Source organism: Tursiops truncatus, chromosome 2, assembly GCF_011762595.2.
Source record: "Tursiops truncatus isolate mTurTru1 chromosome 2, mTurTru1.mat.Y, whole genome shotgun sequence".
Lineage (NCBI taxonomy): Eukaryota > Metazoa > Chordata > Mammalia > Artiodactyla > Delphinidae > Tursiops > Tursiops truncatus.
This window is the reverse complement of record NC_047035.1, coordinates 134,720,206-134,739,150: the sequence shown is the minus strand read 5'-3', so window position 1 is coordinate 134,739,150 and position 18,945 is coordinate 134,720,206. Positions and strand designations below refer to the sequence as shown.

At 45.9% G+C, this 18,945-nt stretch overlaps 1 long non-coding RNA gene across 1 annotated transcript in view; it reads right to left on the bottom strand.

The window, feature by feature from the left end:
* LOC141278062 (uncharacterized) overlaps positions 1 to 15,529 on the bottom strand; it is a 34,344-nt gene extending 18,815 nt beyond the window's left edge. Inside the window, exon 1 of the long non-coding RNA XR_012330277.1 lies at positions 1,834 to 15,529. This is a non-coding gene — a long non-coding RNA (uncharacterized lncRNA). The remainder of the gene's footprint in view (positions 1 to 1,833) is intronic.
* Positions 15,530 to 18,945: the final 3,416 nt, after the last annotated feature.

The following is an 18,945-nucleotide window of genomic DNA, read 5'->3' as shown; positions in this document are numbered from 1 at the left end:
GTCCTTAGGAGAACTGAACACAAATGAGTCTTAGACACTCAAAGTCCTAAGACAGTGCCCGGCCCTCGGGAAACACTCAGCAGAGGTGGGCCATCATTATCCTTTCCTTGTGGTTCCTGTTGGCCGAGCGCGATGGCCTTCCCTTGTGCCGAGATCCCACCACAGCTCAATCTGTCCCCCTGCACGTGCCCATGGGGCCGATTCTTATCTGTGGTTTCTAGGTTAGTGGTTATCAGATGAATCACCATGAACATTTTTGCACACATCACTTTTTCCTTCTCCTGTCGATGTTTTGGGCCATATTATACCCCAGAGTGGTTTTGGAGGTCAGAGTGCCGTGTCGTTTTAATGGAGAAGACACAGGCTTTGAGGTGAAAGGGCAGGGTCTGCACCAGAAGAGACTCCAGCTTCAAAGCCAAGCGGATCCAGATTGAAATCTGGCATCGCTCCCCTCCACAGCCTCGCCTTGGGCAAGATATCGTCTGAGACTTTACATCATCTGTAAAATAAAGGGTCCTTTCACCTACCTGGAAGGATAATTAAAGGGCTTTAAATAAGAACATGTGTGTTTCCTTTCCTTAAAAAACGAGTTGTTGGGAGAGATCTGGGGGTGAGGAGGGCCCTCTCGGCCTCAGGCTCTGAGGGGAACTGAGGATGCCCTTGGGACACAGACCTCGGGCCCTCCAGCTATCCTGCTTGTCACCCGGAGCCCCAGGTGTCTCTGCCCTGTCTAGTTTAGGGCATTGTTTTTCAGGTGGGCTACAGAGGCCAGGGGTTGCCTTCAGAAGAAAGCTGAGCAGAGCAAGCAACAGTGGCCAGTACCTGCGTGGGAACGGGGAGCCTCGGCACCGAGTGTGTGGGCCTGGATGGAATTTCCTCAGGGAGAATTTGGGATTTGGTTAAGAGAGCCTGGGGAGTTTATGCCCATGTCCAGGGCAACCAGCTGTCCTGGTTTGCCTGGAACTGAGGGTTCCCAGGATGTGGGAAAGTCCCATAGAGACCAGAACAGTTGGTCACTCTTCCCGTGGCCCCTCTGGTGTCCCCTGGCCTTCCCGGCCCCCTGGGCTGTGGGAGACTTGCTCTGGGCCTGGGGCTGAACTGGGCGCTGCAGCTGGACGTCAGGGCCCTGGGTTCACAGCAGAGAAGGGGAGCAGCGGCTCTTTCAGACTCTACACATCAGCAGTGCGCCATCGGGCAATCTCACTGCCTTTCAGATCCTGCATCTGTAGAGAGGGCTGGTCAGCCCTTCACGGGGTTAATTACACACATTCTAGTCTGAACGCGCCCGGGGTCAGTCCCCGCAGGCAGGCGCTCAGTAACTGGTTTGTTGAGTTGAATTGGGTAAGACTGGACCATTTTCCTGGCCCTTCTGCAGCTAATGGAGAGGAGGAGCCTTGCTGTGGGATCCCAGAAGCTTCCAGACCCCCCTGCACTGTACAACCAGCTAATTCATCTGATGTATGGGGCACCAACCCCAAGTCAGGCACTGGCCCAGTGGGTTCCCATCCCGCCAGGGTCCAGCCCTCCCTGTGGGTGACAGGCCCTGCCCACGTGCTCACATCACATCTCCACCCCCAGCCAGGCCCCCACTCCCGTGGCTCTAAAGTAGTTTGCAGGTAGACTCGTCACTGCTTCACCTGTAACACCCAGGGTGGTCCCGCCCCAGCAGCCCCGCCGTGGTGAGGAACCAGGAGAGGAGGGACAGCTCGTGTCCCCACCCCCAAGACTCATCCAGACGCCAGCACTGAGGGGGAGGCAGGCTCTGAGACTGGACAGCTTCTTTGCCACACAGTAGCTCATTTCAGCTTTGTAATAACTTTGAGACAGCCCTACCTGTGTCCACTTCACAGAGGGGACGCTGGTGCTCTGGGTCACATCTCCACGCTCCTATGAGGGTCTTGTCTCTTCCTCTCTCCAGCTCCCTGCTTCCCAGGGAAAGACACGAGATTTTAACACAAGAGAAGAAACGATACCCCAAATCCCAGGCTGCTGAGTTCGGCTGCGAAGTCATGACTCGAAGACGGGCCGGCTGAGGCTCCAGCTGCCCCTCTGCTCTCCAGGCTGTGCACTGATGCTCCGGGTGGGTCACGCCATCCTGGCCGCCTCTGGCCTCTCAGACTCAGCAGGAGTCTGAGCTGTGCTCCGGGGTACCGGTCAGGCCTCCCAGACGGTGTGCGTTGTCCCCACTGGCTGAGCCCTCAGGGTGTACAGCACGGGGTAGGAGGGACACACTGGGAGTCAGGCCAGCTGGGGCCCAGGTCACAGCCTGCCTTGTATGTGGTGACCCTCCTCCAGAAGGTCCCTTTACTCCTCAGGAGAATAAAGAGGTTACAGATTTCCTTCAACAATGTCCATGTCCTCTGCCCCACATAAGGTTCCAACTGAGTAATTTTTGTGTATGTATTAGGAAAACCATTATTAGGAAAGAAAAAACATCCCAGAATTTTGGGGGTGGTGGTCAAAGGAAACTCCATTAGAAATACATGTTTCCCTTTGAGCCCTGGCTGCCAGGAAGCCCCGAGCCAACTGGGAGGCTGAGCACAGAGGCCATGATCTCCCTCTTCTTGGCACACCTGCTTCCCCCTCCTGACACGGCCCGGATTTTCATTTCACGAGCCAATAGTTACTGCAATCACAGGACCTCAGCTCCTGCTTGGCAAGTGTGCAGAGTCTTAAGAAACTTGCTCTGGCTCCTGATTCTGAAACTTTTCTCCGAGGGAGACCGACTGCCTCCAAGAAGAGGGATGTCCTGTGTTGCCGGCAGCCCCGTCCCCTTCAGGCCCAGGCCTCCGTCTGGCGCTGAGAGAAGAGTGTTTGGGTCCATACTGTGCACAGCGCACACCCAGCACTGAGGCGCCGGGCCGCCGCTCGGGGGTCTTCTCCCAGGAGACCTCGCGGGTCACGCAGTGTGAGCAGGTGTCAGGGCGAGCAATTCGGGGGGCCTCTCTCTCCAGGTAAAAGCTGGGGCTCCCAACTCTGGTGGTGATGGGGAAACAGCCGGAAGTCCCGTCAGGAGAAGTAGCTGGTCCCCAACCCCAGGGAAGCTTTGGGGCAGACGCTTTTCCCCTGCTCCTCTTTTCGCACCTCCCTGCCTCCATCTCCTTTCATTCCACAACTCTCTCCTTCCTGAAACTCATTATGCTGCATGGCCCAGAGTACAAAGTCTGCCAGAGCCTCCAAGAGATGCGTTAGAAACAGCCAGCACTGAGGACGAGGTTGACAGCAAAGCACAAGTTTATGAAACAAGCCCGTGCCTTTGGAATTCAATTGACAAAAGCATGGCTGGGTTCCCCATCTTTGTGTGTCTGTCTGTCCACACATCCATCCATCCATCCATCTGTCCTAGTTACCTCCCTATCTATCTACCTCTCTATACAATTCTTGGCTTGAATCATAATTCAAAAATGAGAGTGTTGTCACTGGGATGTAGGTTAACAATTTGTATTTAACTTTAAAAAACAAAATCAAACATTTTCTGGTGGAAACAAATTCCGAATTGACCAGTTTGCCAGTAAGGGTTGGCTTTGCCAATTAGGTTACATGGTGGACATTTTCTATGAAGCAAACAGCTTAAATCTGCAGCCCTAAATCTATTTAAAGCACGTAAACACTGTGTCCCAAATTATATATTTTGTAACTATTAAACTTGTGATACAATTTTAGAGATCAACTTAAAAATGCAAGATTGTTTTGCAATTATTTTCGGGAGGACATGTGACCCCAAAAGCCTGCTGATCACTGTCTGGGCCTGCCCTGTGCTGGGACAGGGCTCAGATGAATTCCTCTCTGCCTCTGGGCCCACGTGGAGCTGAGGCCTGGATGTGGAGGAAGAGGCACTGGCATTGAGTCCATTCCCAAAGCTGGCCCGAGACCTTCTCAGCACCTGGGGCCACCAGGGCAGTGAGAGGCAGGAATGTGAGGAATGAAGGGCTTCCCACAGGTTCCCCACCCAGGCAGAGTGCTGGTTCTGAAGGTCCCTTCCAGAGAGGCCAGGCCAGGACCAGCGGAGGATGGGGGTTTGGAAGCCTGTCCCAGCTGGGGCAGAAGAGGCGCCCCTGCAGCCAGAAAGGCTCAGAAGGATCATCTGGGATTCCGCTGTTTGGAATAAATTTACTGCATCATTGAACATAAAAGGCTATGTGGCCATTAAATATTTAATAAGTATTTAATGACTTGGAAAGATGCTCAGGATATATTACCAAGTGGAAAAAAAAGCAGGGTTACCCCATTTTGTAAACTAAAGTGTGAGTTCCTAGAAAAGAGATTGGAAAGATATATCATAATGTGAATTCTGCTTATTTCTAGATGCTCACTGTAGGTGATTTTTAGAAACAGCTTTATTGGCTATAATAGATATACAATCAATTTCATGTATTTAAATTGTACAATTTTATAAATTTTGAGACACGGATACATCTGTGAAATCATCACAATCACTGTCGTGATATATCCATCACTGACGAAAGTTTCCTCCTGCCTCCTTGTTAATATATATATTTTATTGAGATAGAATTCACATACTGTACAATTCACTCACACCAAGAGTACAATTCAATGGCTGTTAGTATATTCACAGAGTTATGCAACCATCATCAGAATCTATTTTAGAACATTTTCATTCCCCCCAAAAGAAACCCCATCCCCATGAGTAGTCACCCCCCTTCCCTGCCAACAGTCCTGGGCAATCATTGATCTACTCTGTCTCCATGCATTTGCCTATTCTGAACATTTTGTATAAATGGAATAACACAAAATAATAAATGGAGTCCTTTGTGACTGGCTTCTCTGACTTTGCATGATGTTTTCAAGGTTCATCCTGTAGCAAGTATCAGTGTACAATGATTAACCACTTGAGAAATTGTCAGAACATTTTCCAAAGCAGCTGCACCATTTTATATTCCCAGGAACAGTGTATGAGGGTTCTAATTTCTCTACATCCTCCTCAACACTTATCTGTTTTTTTTTTATTACAGACTTCCTAGTGAGTGTGCATTGATATCTCATTTTTTGTGTGTATGGTTTTGATGTTCATTCCTCTGATAACTAACGATGTTGAGCATCTTTTCATATGCTTATTGGCTATTTATATATCTTCTTTGGAGAAATGCCTATTCAGATGCTTAGACCATTTTAAAATTTGGTTGTCTTTTTATTATTGAGTTGTAACTGTCCTTTATATATTCTAGATAAAATTCCCGTGTCAGATTAATGATTTGCAAATATTGTCACCCATTCTGTGTGTTGTCTTTTCACTTTCTTGATGGTATCTTATGAGGCACAAAAGTTTTAAAAACTGATGAAGCCCAGTTTATGTATTTTTTCTTTTGTCATTGGTGCTTTTGGTTTCACATCAAAGAAGGCTTTGCGTAACCCAAAGTCACGAAGATTTGATCCCGTGTTTTTCTCTTAGCTCTTACAGTAGGTCTAGCATTAATTCTGAGTTAGTTGTTATGTGGTGTGAGGAAGGGGGGGTGGTCTAAATTCATTCTCTTCATGTACATAACCAGTTGTCCCAGTATGATTTATTGAAAAGACGGTTCTTTCCACATTGAAGAGTCTTGGCACCCTTGTCAAACATCAATTGACCATAAATGTGAGAGTCTATTTTTGGACTCTCAATTCTATTCTACTGGCATAAGGATAGATCTCCGTATCTATCCTTAAGCCAGTAATACACTGTCTTGATTACCATAGCTTTGTAGTGAGTTTTGAAATTGGGAAGTGTGAGTCTTCCAACTTTGCTCTTCTTTTTCAAGATTGTTTTAACTCTTCTGGGTCTTTTGAATTCCCATATGAAGTTTAGAATCAGCTTGTCAGTTTCTGCAAGGAACCATCTGGGCTTTTGATACAGATTGTGTGAATCTGTAGATTAATTTGGGGAATATTGGCATCTTTATTTATTTATTATACAGCAGGTTCTTATTACTTAACCATTTTATACATATTAGTGTATATATGTCAATCCCAATTTCCCAATTCATCCCACTGCCACCACCCGCCCCTGCCACTTTCCCCCCTTGGTGTCCATACGTTTGTTCTCTACATCTGTGTCTCTATTTCTGCCTTGCAAACCAGTTCATCTGTACCATTTTTCTAGACTCTACATATATGCATTAATATATGATATTTGTTTTTCTCTGACGTACTTCATTCTGTATGACAGTCTCTAGATCCATCCACGTCTCTACAAATGACCCATTTTCGTTCCTTCTTAAGGTTGAGTAATATTCCATTGTATATATGTACCACATCTTCTTTACCCATTCGTCTGTCAGTGGGCATTTAGGTTGCTTCCATGACCTGGCTATTGTAAACAGTGCTGCAATGAACATTGATGTGCATGTCTTTTTGAATTATGGTTTTCTCTGGGTATATGCCCAGTAGTGGGATTGCTGGGTTGTAAGGTAGTTCTAGTTTTAGTTTTTTAAGGAACCTCCATACTGTTCTCCATAGTGGCTGTATCAATTTACATTCCCACCAATAGTGCAAGAGGGTTCCCTTTCTCCACACCCTCTCCAGCATTTGTTGTTGGTAGATTTTCTGATGGTGCCCATTCTAACTGGTGTGAGGTGATACCTCATTGTAGTTTTGATTGGCATTTCTCTAATAATTAGTGATGTTGAGCAGCTTTTCATGTGCTTCTTGGCCATCTGTATGTCTTCTTTGCAGAAATACCTATTTAGGTCTTCTGCCCATTTTTGATTGTTTGTTTGTTTTTTTAACATTGAGCTGCATGAGCTGTTTATGTATTTTGGAGATTAATCCTTTGTTGATTCATTTGCAAATATTTTCTCCCATTCTGAGGGTTGTCTTTTCGTCTTGTTTATAGTTTCCTCTGCTGTGCAAAAGCTTTGAAGTTTCATTAGGTCCCATTTGTTTATTTTTGTTTTTATTTCCATTTCTCTAGGAGGTGGATCAAAAAAGATCTTGCTGTAATTTATGTCAAAGAGTGTTCTTCCTATGTTTTCCTCTAAGAGTTTTATAGTGTCCAGTCTTACATTTAGGTCTCGAATCCATTTTGAGTTTATTTTTGTGTATGGTGTTAGGGAGTGTTCTAATTTCATTCTTTTACATGTAGCTGTTCAGTTTTCCCAGCACCACTTATTGAAGAGACTGTCTTTTCTCCATTGTGTATCCTTGCCTCCTTTGTCATAGATTAGTTGATCATAGGTGTGTGGATTTACCTCTGTGATTTCTATCCTGTTCCATTGATCTATATTTCTGTTGGTGTGCCAGTACCATATTATCTTGATTACCGTAGCTTGGTAGTATAGTCTGAAGTCAGGGAGTCTGATTCCTCCAGCTCCATTTTTTTTCCCTCAAGATGGCTTTGGCTATTTGGGGTCTTTTATGTCTCCATATAAATTTTGAGATTTTTTGCTCTAGTTCCATAAAAAATGCCACTGGTAATTTGATATGGATTGCACTGAATCTGTAGATTGCTTTGAGTAGTATAGTCATTTTCACAATATTGATTTTTCCAATCCAAGAACATGGTATATCTCTCCATCTGTTTGTGTCATCTTTGATTTCTTTCATCAGTGTCTTATAGTTTTCTGAGTACTGGTCTTTTACCTCCTTAGGTAGGTTTATTCCTAGGTATTTTATTCTTTTTCTTGCAATGGTGAATGGGATTATTTCCTTAATTTCTCTTTCTGATCTTTCATTGTTATTGTATAGGACTGCAAGAGATTTCTGTGCATTAATTTTGTATCCTGCAACTTTACCAAATTAATTGATTAGCTCTAGTAGTTTTCTGGTGGCATCTTTAGGTTTCTCTATGTATAGTATCATGTCATCTGCAAACAGTGACAGTTTTACTTCTTTTCCAATTTGTATTGCTTTTATTTCTTTTTCTTCTCTGATTGCCGTGGCTAGGACTTCCAAAACTATGTTGAATAATAGTGGTGAGAGTGCACATCCTTGTCTTGTTCCTGATCTTAGAGGAAATGCTTTCAGCTTTTCACCATTGAGAATGATGTTTGCTGTGGGTTTGTTGTATATGGCCTTTATTATGTCAAGGTAGGTTTCCTCGATGCCCACTTTCTGGAGAGTTTTTAACATAACTGGGTGTTGAATTTTGTCAAAAGCTTTTCTTGCATCTACTGAGATGATCATATGGTTTTTATTCTTCAATTTGTTAATATGGTGTATCACATTGATTTGCATATATTGAAGAATCCTTGCATCCCTGGGATAAATCCCACTTGATCATGGTGTATGATCCTTTTAATGTGTTGTTGGATTCTGCTTGCTAGTATTTTGTTGAGGATTTCTACATGTATATTCATCAGTGATTTTTGTCTGTAATTTTCTCTTTTTGTAGTATCTCTGTCTTGTTTTGATACCAGGGTGATGGGTGTCCTCGTAGAATGAGTTTGGGAGTGTTACTTCCTCTGCAATTTTTTGGCAGAGTTTGGGAAGGATGGGTCTTAGCTCTTCTCTAAATGTTTGATAGAATTCACCTGTGAAGCCATCTGGTCCTGGACTTTTGTTTGTTGGATGATTTTTAATTACAGTTTCAATTTCATTACTTGTGATTGGTCTGTTCATATTTTCTATTTCTTCCTGGTTCAGTCATGGAAGGTTGTCCATTTCTAAGAATTTGTCCATTTCCTCCAGGTTGTCCATTTTATTGGCATAGAGTTGCTTGTAGTAGTCTATTATGATGCTTTGTATTTCTGCGGTGTCTGTTGTTACTTCTCCTTTTTCATTTCTAATTCTGTTGATTTGAGGCTTCTCTCTTTTTTTCTTGATGAGTCCGGCTAATGGTTTATCAATTTTGTTTATCTTCTCAAAGAACCAGCTTTTAGTTTTATTGATCTTTGCTATTGTTTTCTTTGTTTCTTTTTCATTTATTTCTGCTCTGATCTTTTTTTTTTGTGGTATGTGGGCCTCTCACTGTTGTGGCCCCTCCCATTGCGGAGCACAGGCTCCGGACGCGCAGGCTCAGCAGCCATGGCTCATGGGGCCAGCCGCTCCGTGGCATGTGAGAACTTCCTGGACTGGGGGCACAAACCCATGTCCCCTGCATCGGCAGGCGGACTCTCAACCACTGCGCCACCAGGGAAGTCCTCTGCTCTGATCTTTATGATTTCTTTCCTTCTACTAACTTTGGGTTTTGTTTGTTCTCCTTTCTCTAGTTCCTTTAGGTGTAAGGTTAGATTGTTTGAGACTTTTCTTGTTTCTTGAGGTAGGCTTGTATTGCTATAAACTTCCCTCTTAGAACTGCTTTTGCTGTATCCCATAGGTTTCAGATCATCACTTTTTCACTGTCATTTGTTTCTAGGTATTTTTTGATTTCTTCAGTGATCTCTTGGTTATTTAGTAACATATTGTTTAGCCTCCATGTGTTTGTGTTTTTAACGTTTTTTTCCCTGTAATTGATTTCTAATCTCATAGTGTTGTGGTCAGAAAAGATGCTTGATATGATTTCAATTTTCTTAAATTTACTGAGGCTTGATTTGTGACCCAAGATGTGATCTATCCTGGAGAATGTTCTGTGTGCACTTGAGAAGAAAGTGTAATCTACTGTTTTTGGATGGAATGTCCTATAAATATCAGTTAAATCTATCTGGTCTATTGTGTTAGTTAAAGCTTGTGTTTCCTTATTCATTTTCTGTCTGGATGATCTGTCCATTGGTGTAAGTGAGGTGTTAAAGTCCCCCACTATTTTTGTGTTACTGTCGATATTCTCATTTATAGCTGTTAGCAGTTGCCTTGTGTATTGAGGTGCTCCTATGTTGGGTGCATATATATATTATTATTGTTATATCTTCTTCTTGGATTGACCCCTTGATTATTATGTAGTGTCCTTCCTTGTCTCTTGTAATATTCTTTATTTTAAAGTCTATTTTATCTGATATGAGTATTGCTACTCCAGCTTTTATTGATTTCCATTTGCATGGACTATCTTTTTCCATCCCCTCACTTTCAGTCTGTATGTGTCCCTAGGTCTGAAGTGGGTCTCTTGTAGACAGCAGATATATGGGTCTTGTTTTTGTATCCATTCAGCAAGCCTGTGTCTTTTGGTTGGGGCATTTAACCCATTCAAGTTTAAGGTAATTATTGATATGTATGTTCCTATTACCATTTTCTTAATTGTTATGGGTTTGTTTTTGTAGGTCCTTTTCTTCTCCTGTGTTTCCGACTTAGAAAAGTTCCTTTAGCATTTCTTGTAGAGCTGGTTTGGTGGTGCTGAATTCTCTTAGCTTTTGCTTCTCTGTAAAGCTTTTGATTTCTCCTTTGAATCTGAATGAGACCCTTGCCAGGTAGAGTAATCTTGGTTGTAGGTTCTTCCCTTTCATCACTTTAAATATATCATGCCACTCCCTTCTGGCTTGTAGAGTTTCTGCTGAGAAATCAGCTGTTAACTTTATGGGAGTTTCCTTGTACGTTATTTGTTGTTTTTCCCATTGCTTTCAATAATTTTTCTTTGTCTTTAATTTTTGTCAGTTTGATTAGTATGTGTCTCAGTGTGTTTCTCCTTGGGTTTATCCTGCCTAGGCCTCTCTTTGCTTCCTGGACTTGGGTGGCTATATCCTTTCCCATGTTAGGGAAGTTTTCGATTATAATCTCTTCAAATATTTTCTTGGCTCCTTTCTCTCTCTCTTCTCCTTCTGGGACCCCTATAATGCGAATGTTGTCGCATTTAATGTTGTCCCAGAGGTCTCTTAGGGTGTCTTCATTTCTTTTCATTCTTTTTTCTTTATTCTGTTCCATAGCAGTGAATTCCGCCATTCTGTCTTCCAGGTTATTTATCCGTTCTTCTGCCTCAGTTATTCTGCTATTGATTCCTTCTAGTGTATTTTTCATTTCAGTTATTGTATTGTCCATCTCTGTTTGTTTGTTCTTTAATTCTTCTAGGTGTTTGTTAATCACTTCTTGCATCTTCTCAATCTTTGCCTCTATTCTTTTTCCAAGGTCCTGGATCATCTCTACTATCATTATTCCGAATTCTTTTTCTGGAAGATTGCCTACCTCCACTTCATTTAGTTGTTGTTCTGGGGTTTTATCTTGTTCCTTCATCTGGTACATAGTCCTCTGTCTTTTCATTTTGTCTATCTTTCTGTGAATGTGGTTTTCACTCCATAGGCTGCAGAACTGTAGTTCTTCTTGCTTCTGCAGTCTGCCCTCTGGTGGATGAGGCCATCTAAGAGGTTTGTGCAAGCTTCCTGTTGGGAAGGACTGGTGGTGGATCTTCTCTCAACATTCTTATTCAGCATCACACTGGAAGACCTGTTAATATTGGAGGGTCTCCTGCAGAGGTGGGGGGCAGCAACCGTGGGTGGGTGAGCAACCGTGGGGAAAAGGACACTGGAAGCCAATATTGGCATTTTAACAATGTTAAATCTTCTGATCCATGAAATCTTCTGATCCATCCAGGTAATTACTTTTTCTAGTGACCTCTATTCCTTTATATAGATCATATTTCCATCTGGTATCATTTTCCTTCAGTTTAAAATATCTTGCAGTGAGGGTCTGTTGGTGATGAATTCTTTTAGATTTTGTACATCTGAAAAAGTATTTGTTTTGCTTTCACTTTTGAAAAATGTTTTCAATGAGTATAGGATTCTAGTTTGACAAATTGCCCCCCAATATTTTAAAGATGTTGTTCCACTGTTTTCTCTGTTACACTGTTTCTTACAAGAAATCTGCTATCATCCTTATCTGGTCCTCTGTACATAATGTGCTTTTTTCCTCTGGATGTTTTTAAGATTTTCTTTTTATCACTGGTTTAGAACAACTTGATTATGATGTGTATTGATGTCATTTTTCTCATATTTCTTGTCCTTGGGGTTTTTGCTGAACCTCAACTATGGGTTTATATTTTTCATCAAATTTGGGAAAACTTGGCTATTATCTCTTCAGATAATTTCTTTCTGTCTCCTACCCCCTTTCTGGGACTCCAATTACAAATTTATTAGGCTGCTTGAAGGTGTCTCACCTTCAAGCTATGTTAATTTTTTCCAGGCTTTTTTTCTGTTAGACATATGGTTTTTATCTGTAGGAATTTAACTTGGGTCTTTAATTATATCTTTGATGCTTCTAAAACTTTTTGAACATATAGAACACAGTTATAATAAGTTTTAACATCCTTGTCTGATAATTCTAACATCTGTGTCAGTTTACATGATTTTTATCCTTTAAGTTTTTTTTTTTTTTAACATGTGTAGTAATTTTTATTGGATGTCAGACACTGTGAATGTTACTCTGCTGTGTGCTGGATGTTTTTGTAAGTATTCCTGAGCTTTGTTCTGGGATGTGGTTAAGTTACTTGGAAACTGTTTGATCCTTTTAGGTCTTGCTTTTAAAGATTTGTTAGGTAGAACTGCAGCAGTGCTTCATCTAGGGCTAATTATTCCGTATTACTAAGGAAAGCCCCTTCTGTGTCCTCTACCCTGTGCCCTGTGAATGATTTTTCCAGGCTGGCTGGTGGGAATAGGCACTATACCTGGTCCTGTGTCACACTGGGTATTATCATCTCTAATCCTTTGGGATGATTCTTTTCTAGACTTGAACACTTTTCTCACATGTGTGCACTGATCAGTCCTCTAATGAATACTTGAGGGGGACCCACTGAAGATCCCTAGAATTCTGTGTGCATCTCTCTTCTGTATTCTGTCCTGCCTATTCTATCTGCCTTCATCTCCCCTGATTCTCAGCTCCATCCCCTCAACTTGGGGAGTCTGCCAGATTCCATCTGAGTCTTCATCCTTTGCTGCAGCCTGGAAACTCGGGGCAGTTGCAAGGCCTAAGGCAGCCATAAGGCTCCCTTGGTCTCTCAGGGATACCTGTACTTTGTTGTTTTATTTCCAGTGTCCTTAAAACCATCATTCCATACATTTCTTCTGGAGTTTTGGTTGTTTTGGGTAGGTAGGTAAGGTAAATCTGGTCCCTATTACTCTATCTTGGGTGGAAGCAGAAGTTCCTACTATGGTTGATTTTCAGTTATTTATTCTACTTATCAATAATTTCTACATTTTCTCTAATAAACATGATTTTACTTTGAAACAGGGGGGAAAATGATGCTATAAATTAGTCCTGTATGTTATTCATAACAATGAAAAATTGGAAATACCTAAATTTCCAAGTGATATATCTAGAGAGTGGAACAATAATAATATCTATAAAGTGGAGTATTAAGTACCCAATGTTTATATGAAAATGTGGAATGAAGTAAATAGGATATAAATGTCTATATAGAACATGACTTTAATTTTGCTAAATAAAAATGTCTACAAAGACTGTTGGTGGGAATGTAAATTGGTGCCGCCACTATGGAAAACAGTATGGAGGTTCCTTAAAAAACTAAAAATAGAGCTACTATATGATCCAGCAATCCCACTCCTAGGTATATACCCAGAAAAGATGAAAACTCTAATTCAAAAAGATATATGCGGGGCTTCCCTGGTGGCACAGTGGTTGGGGGTCTGCCTGCCGATGCGGGGGACGCGGGTTCGTGCCCCGGTCCAGGAGGATCCCACATGCTGGGCCTGTGGGCCACAGCCGCTGGGCCTGCACGTCCGAGCCTGTGCTCCGCGGAGGGAGAGGCCACAGCAGTGAGAGCCCCGCGTACCGCAAAAAAAAAAGAAAAATATATGCACCCCAGTGTTCATAGCAGCACTATTTACAATAGTCAAGACATGGAAACAACCCAAGGGCCCATCAACAGGTGACTGGTTTAAGAAGATGTGGTGGGTCTTCCCTAGCGGGGCAGTGGTTAGGAGTCCACCTGCCAATGCAGGGGACACGGGTTTGAGCCCTGGTCCAGGAAGATCCCATAGGCCGTGGAGCAGCTAAGCCCACGTGCCACAACTACTGAGTCTGTGTGCCACAACTACTGAAGCCCGAGTGCCTTGAGCCCATGCTCCACAGCAAGAGAAGCCACAGCAATGAGAAGCCCACTCGCCGCAAGTAGAGAAAGCCTGCTCACAGCAACGAAGACCCAACAGAGCCAAAAATAAAATAAATTTATAAAAAAAAAAAGATGTGGGGTGTGTGTGTGTATATATATACATATATATATGTATATATATAAATATTACTCAGCCATAAAAAAGAATGAAATATTTTCATTTGAAGCAACATGGATGGACCAAAAGAATATTATGCTGAGTGAAATGAGTCAGACAAAGACAAATACTATATGATAATCACTTATATGTGGAAACTTAAAAAGAATACAAACAAATCTATCTACAAAACAAACAGACTCACAGACGTAGAAAACAAACTTACGGTTACCAAAGGGGACAGGGTTGTGGGGGAGGGAAGAATGAAGAGTATGGGATTAGCAGGTACAAACTGCTACACATAAAGTAGATGAGCAAGAAGGATTTACTGCAGAGCACAGGGAATTATGCCCAATGTCTTGTAATAAGCTATAATGGAACATCATTTGCCAAAAAAATTACCCCGAATCACTATGATGTACACCTGTTTACAGTATTATAAATCCAGTTTTTAAAAAATGTATATGAAGAAAACATAATGAAATATTAGTGGATAGTTTCTTCCGGGTGATGGGACTATAGGTGTTTAAAAATGTTTTAAAAATAAATCAGTATTTCCCATATCTTTTTTTAGGGAATATGAGTTACAATTATATCAAACAACAAATCCCCCCTAAATGTTAAGACAGCATCCTTGCAGAGGAGTGGCTCCTATCAGGCTGGGAGAGGGCTAAATGGAGATGATGTGGGTGTGAAAGGGCAGGTGGAGCTGGGGCAGGGATCACGATGGTCTAGAATCCTTGGGGGGAAAGTCAGCTGGAGGTTGGCACCAGAATCTGGGACTTGCAGGCAGTGCTCGAGCCAACTGAGCTTGGCTCAGACCTCCAGAGTGGGCTGGGGGCCCTGTCCTCTCTGCCCACCATTTTCATTACTTCTGGAGGCCCCTGGAGTGTTCCCTCAAGCCCAGGCCCAGTTCCCCTTGGGCTGTGCTCCTCCCACGGGCAACACTTCTGCCCTGTTCTCCCTCATGTTTACTCTGCTGCTTGGCAGACTCTAGTGGGATTCAAGGCCCCAAGGAGACAGCTGTCATCCTTCAGGCCCAGAGCCCCAGCTACTCAAAGCCCAGGCTTCCATCACACGCAGAGACGGCTCCATCTCAGGGGCTGTTTGGAGACCCTGGGGGAGGGAGCCTCACCTGCAGAACAGAGCTGACCTCTGCGATCAAGCCTGGGGATCGTCCAGCCTCTCAACCTCAGCTGCACGTAGGAACCACCCGTAACTGTTCAAAGGTACTAATGCCTGGGCCCCATCTTAAAGGTTCTGTGGGGGAATCCGCCACACGTGGGGCCTGGGCCGCCGAGGCGCAAAGCCCCCCCAGATGATTCTAACGCGTGCAAGGCTGAGAGCCGCTCTCTAGTCCAGCCACCTACTTTGTGGATGTGACACATTCAAGGCCACCCAGCCCTTCAGTGACAACGTCGGCACACACAACAATGGCAGGAGAAATTTACAGAGCACGGATTCTGTGCTGTCCCGTCATCTCATCATCGCAGCAGCCCTTGGGGTTGTAGGGTTCCTACCTTGCAGATGAAGAGACTGAAGCCTGCACCTTGCTCAGAACCGTGCAACTGCTCCCAGACTGTGTCAGCAGGTTTGTAAACAGCCAGAGTGTTCATGGAGCGTTATCTGCAGAACAAGAGCGGGATTCCATGCAGGGAACTTCTGTGTGCAGAGTGGAAAGGACCTCACTGCCCTGAGGGGTGGGATACTGGAGCTCTCTCCTTCTTCCTTTCCACCCACCCCCCACCCCAACTCGCCGGGGTGGGAGTATTGGGTGCACCCAGGGTCTCTTGAACTGTGGTATGGGTAAAACTCCCCAGGGAGTTAGTGAAAGCTGTGAGTTTCCTAGCCTTCTCCCAGGAGATTCTGACTCCTTAAATCTGGGGTTGGGCCCAGGGAGATGCATTTCTAACAAGCAACCCAGATAGTTCAAATGCAGGGATCTAAAGTGTCCTTTGAGGAACACTGGTCTAAGGGCAAATCTTGGGTCTGCATGTGGGCAGGCATGGGCCTGCCGCTGGCTCTGGCTGGGCCGATCACCTAACTCCATGAGCCTTGGTGTGATCACCCACAAATGGGGGACTCGGACGCCCTTTGGGCGGTCAGGTTCAAAGGCATCATGGATATGAGACCTATGGGTTTCCAGCCAGTGAGAGCCCCTCGCTCTAGGGCCTTCCATGGGAAGGTCATTCCAAGAAGAAGACAAGACACTGGCAAACTTTCTTTGACCCAGAAAAATCTGAAAGCTTGGGGGAGCCCTGAAGTCACAGTAAATGCTCACACCTGCAGGCCCACATGTCTGCACAGTCCCAAGATCCAGGCCTTTACCTTGTGTCTTCCTGCCAAGCAAAAAGAAAGGACATGTAATGTTTATTTTGTTTACAGTAACAGTATGGGGGTAGGTGTCATCATCCTCATTTTACAGAGGAGGAAACTGTACTCAGAGAGGTTAAGCATGTTGGCCCAGGGCACACAGGAGTGGGGCACCAGGGTATGAACTTGAGTGGTTCTATTTCCACACCTGGCTGCTTTGGCTCTGCCAGCCCGCCTTTCTCGGAGATGCTCTCATCTCCAGTGGCAGAGGGTGAGAGAGCCCCCCCTGGGCTTCCTGGTCCCAGATTGGGCAGAGTGGCCTGGCCCACTTTTGGCTGCAAGACCTGATGGGGATGAAGCTCAGCTGCTTTGCAGGGGCAGGGGCTGGCAGCCATCCCAGCCCTGGCAGCAGGACTCTACGGTTCAACCAGAGGCCACCCATGGGGAGAGCCTTCTTGGAGTTAGCTGGAGCTGAGGGCCACCTGCCACCTTGGCCCTGCTGGCAGAGCAGTGGCCCCTGCCTCTTCCAGGCCCTGGGACAATCCTGCCTGTCCACTCCCAGCACTGCGGTTTTGGAATGAGGGTGCGTGGGGCGTGGGCTTCGGGCTCAGCCTTGCTTTCTGGTCTGGAAGCTAGGGGGAGGGGACACTAGCTAAAGGCTGGTGGTTCCAGGTGTCACGTGTTCTGTGTAGGCCGGAGGGTTCCCGGTGCTAAGGGCAGACGGGAGGGAGGGGTTGGGCTTGCCCTGGCTGTCAGGGAAGGCTTCCTCTAGGAAGTGACAGTTCACCTGGGACAAGTGAGGGAAGGAGGACAGGTATCCCAAACCAGAAGCCCAGGGACAAGGAGCTCCGAGCCACGCCCTGGGCTGGGCACCACTGCCAGGCGATGGGGAAGGTCGTTTCTTCCTCCGGGCGCTCACCTCCAGGTGCAGAGACGGAGGTCAGGTATGGGATTCCGGCACTGCTGCTGTGACAGGCTCCTGCTGCTGCTGTGGGTAACAGGCTCAGGAATCAAGAATCACGTGCTGGGGACCAACATTCAGCATCTCACCGAACTGTCACAGCAAATCTGCAAGCTAGATACCCTGGTTCCCGAATGAAAGAGGAAAACAGGGATAGACAGGTCCAATAACTTGTCCAAGGTCACTTGGCCATTAGATGGCTGGACTGGACGTTGAGCCCAGACTCTGATCCGAAGTCTGCGCCCATCCTTTCACTCACCCCATGGCCCCCCAGCCTTTGTCCACTGCCCCCTCCACGGAGCGGGAGCCCAGCCGGGGCCGGTCCCCAGCTCCTCCTGCGGGTGGAGGGAGCATTGTTTCAGGTGACCAGCATCCCGCTCCTTTGTCTTTGGATGCAGAGACCAGGCAAGGCTGGGAACTGGGGTTGTCCAGGCAACGGCCCAGCTTCAACCCCAAAGCTGCTGGGGGTGGGGTGGGAAGTTCAGGGCCCTCAAGGGATGTGCTGACAAGGGAGGGGGAGAAAAGCAGGCCCGGTTCTCAGCTGGTGTAAGGAGTTCACTCCCCTCACGGCCCCTGAGCCCCGCCAGCCAATCCCCTCAGAGGCCCCCCTGGGTCCCCCTCTCCTCCCACCTCCATCCCAAGGGTCCAGATACCGTTTCCCAGGAAGAAAGTCTCACCAAGGCGCCTGGAGGGAAGAGCAGCCCAAACTTCAGTGGGACTATTTACAGCTGTGTGAGTGATTACCATGTGAAAGAAAGAGGCCAGAGGGGCCTGAGGACGCCCTGGCTATAACTTGGACACCAAAGGACTTGGGAGGGGGTGTATGGGGGAGGCCGGTGGGGTGCACCAAGTTCTGCCCAAGTCTGGGGTGTACCAAGTTCTGCCTCCTTTTCCACGTCGGACTCCTCTTGGGACCCTGATGGGGGTGGCATCATGTCCACCTGGATTGCTCCACCACCTCCGGGCAACCTTCCGGCGGTGACCTGAGGCCCGGAAGGAATGGGGGTAAAGTTAAGGGAAAAGAAACCTCCCAAGAATCCCAGAGCAGGAGCTGTGGTGGGCGAGGCCCTTGCGGGCTGAACCAGGGATGCGGTGCTGGAAGGAGGTTCCTGATCTTATTCCTGATGCTCTGCAGCACGGCTCACCACCGATCTACTTTTGTTCCCACTTCCTAGGAAGTAACAGAACCTGTGCACTGTATTTCCTCCCTGCCCTGCAAGCTCTTTTCTGGACTTTCCAGCATCCCAACCTCTTCCCGGCATTTGTGACTCAGGTTTCCGTCCTGCTGCGTTGGTTAGCAGGACTCCCTTCCTGGGCACATGGCTGCCACAACCTGGTTTCCCTTCAGGTGGGAGGTCCTCAGACAGGAGTGGCCCCTTTTATCTGGGGCACTTCTCCCTCAGGAGCAGGCAGACATCCCACGCCCCGCTGCATGGATGGCCGGTCCTTGTGGAGCCCTGCGGGCTTTGTGCCTCTGCTCTTCTTCTGGAACAAAGGATGACACCTCCTCCCTCTTCTGGCCTGCCTGCCACATGGAGCCCTTCCCTGGCTCAGACCCAAGCACGATGGGAGCAGAGCGGCAGAGGAGGGAGGCCGTGGGAACCACTCTCCCAGCCCCGCTGGGGGCGTCGGCACGCTGCAGCTGCCGTGACAGCC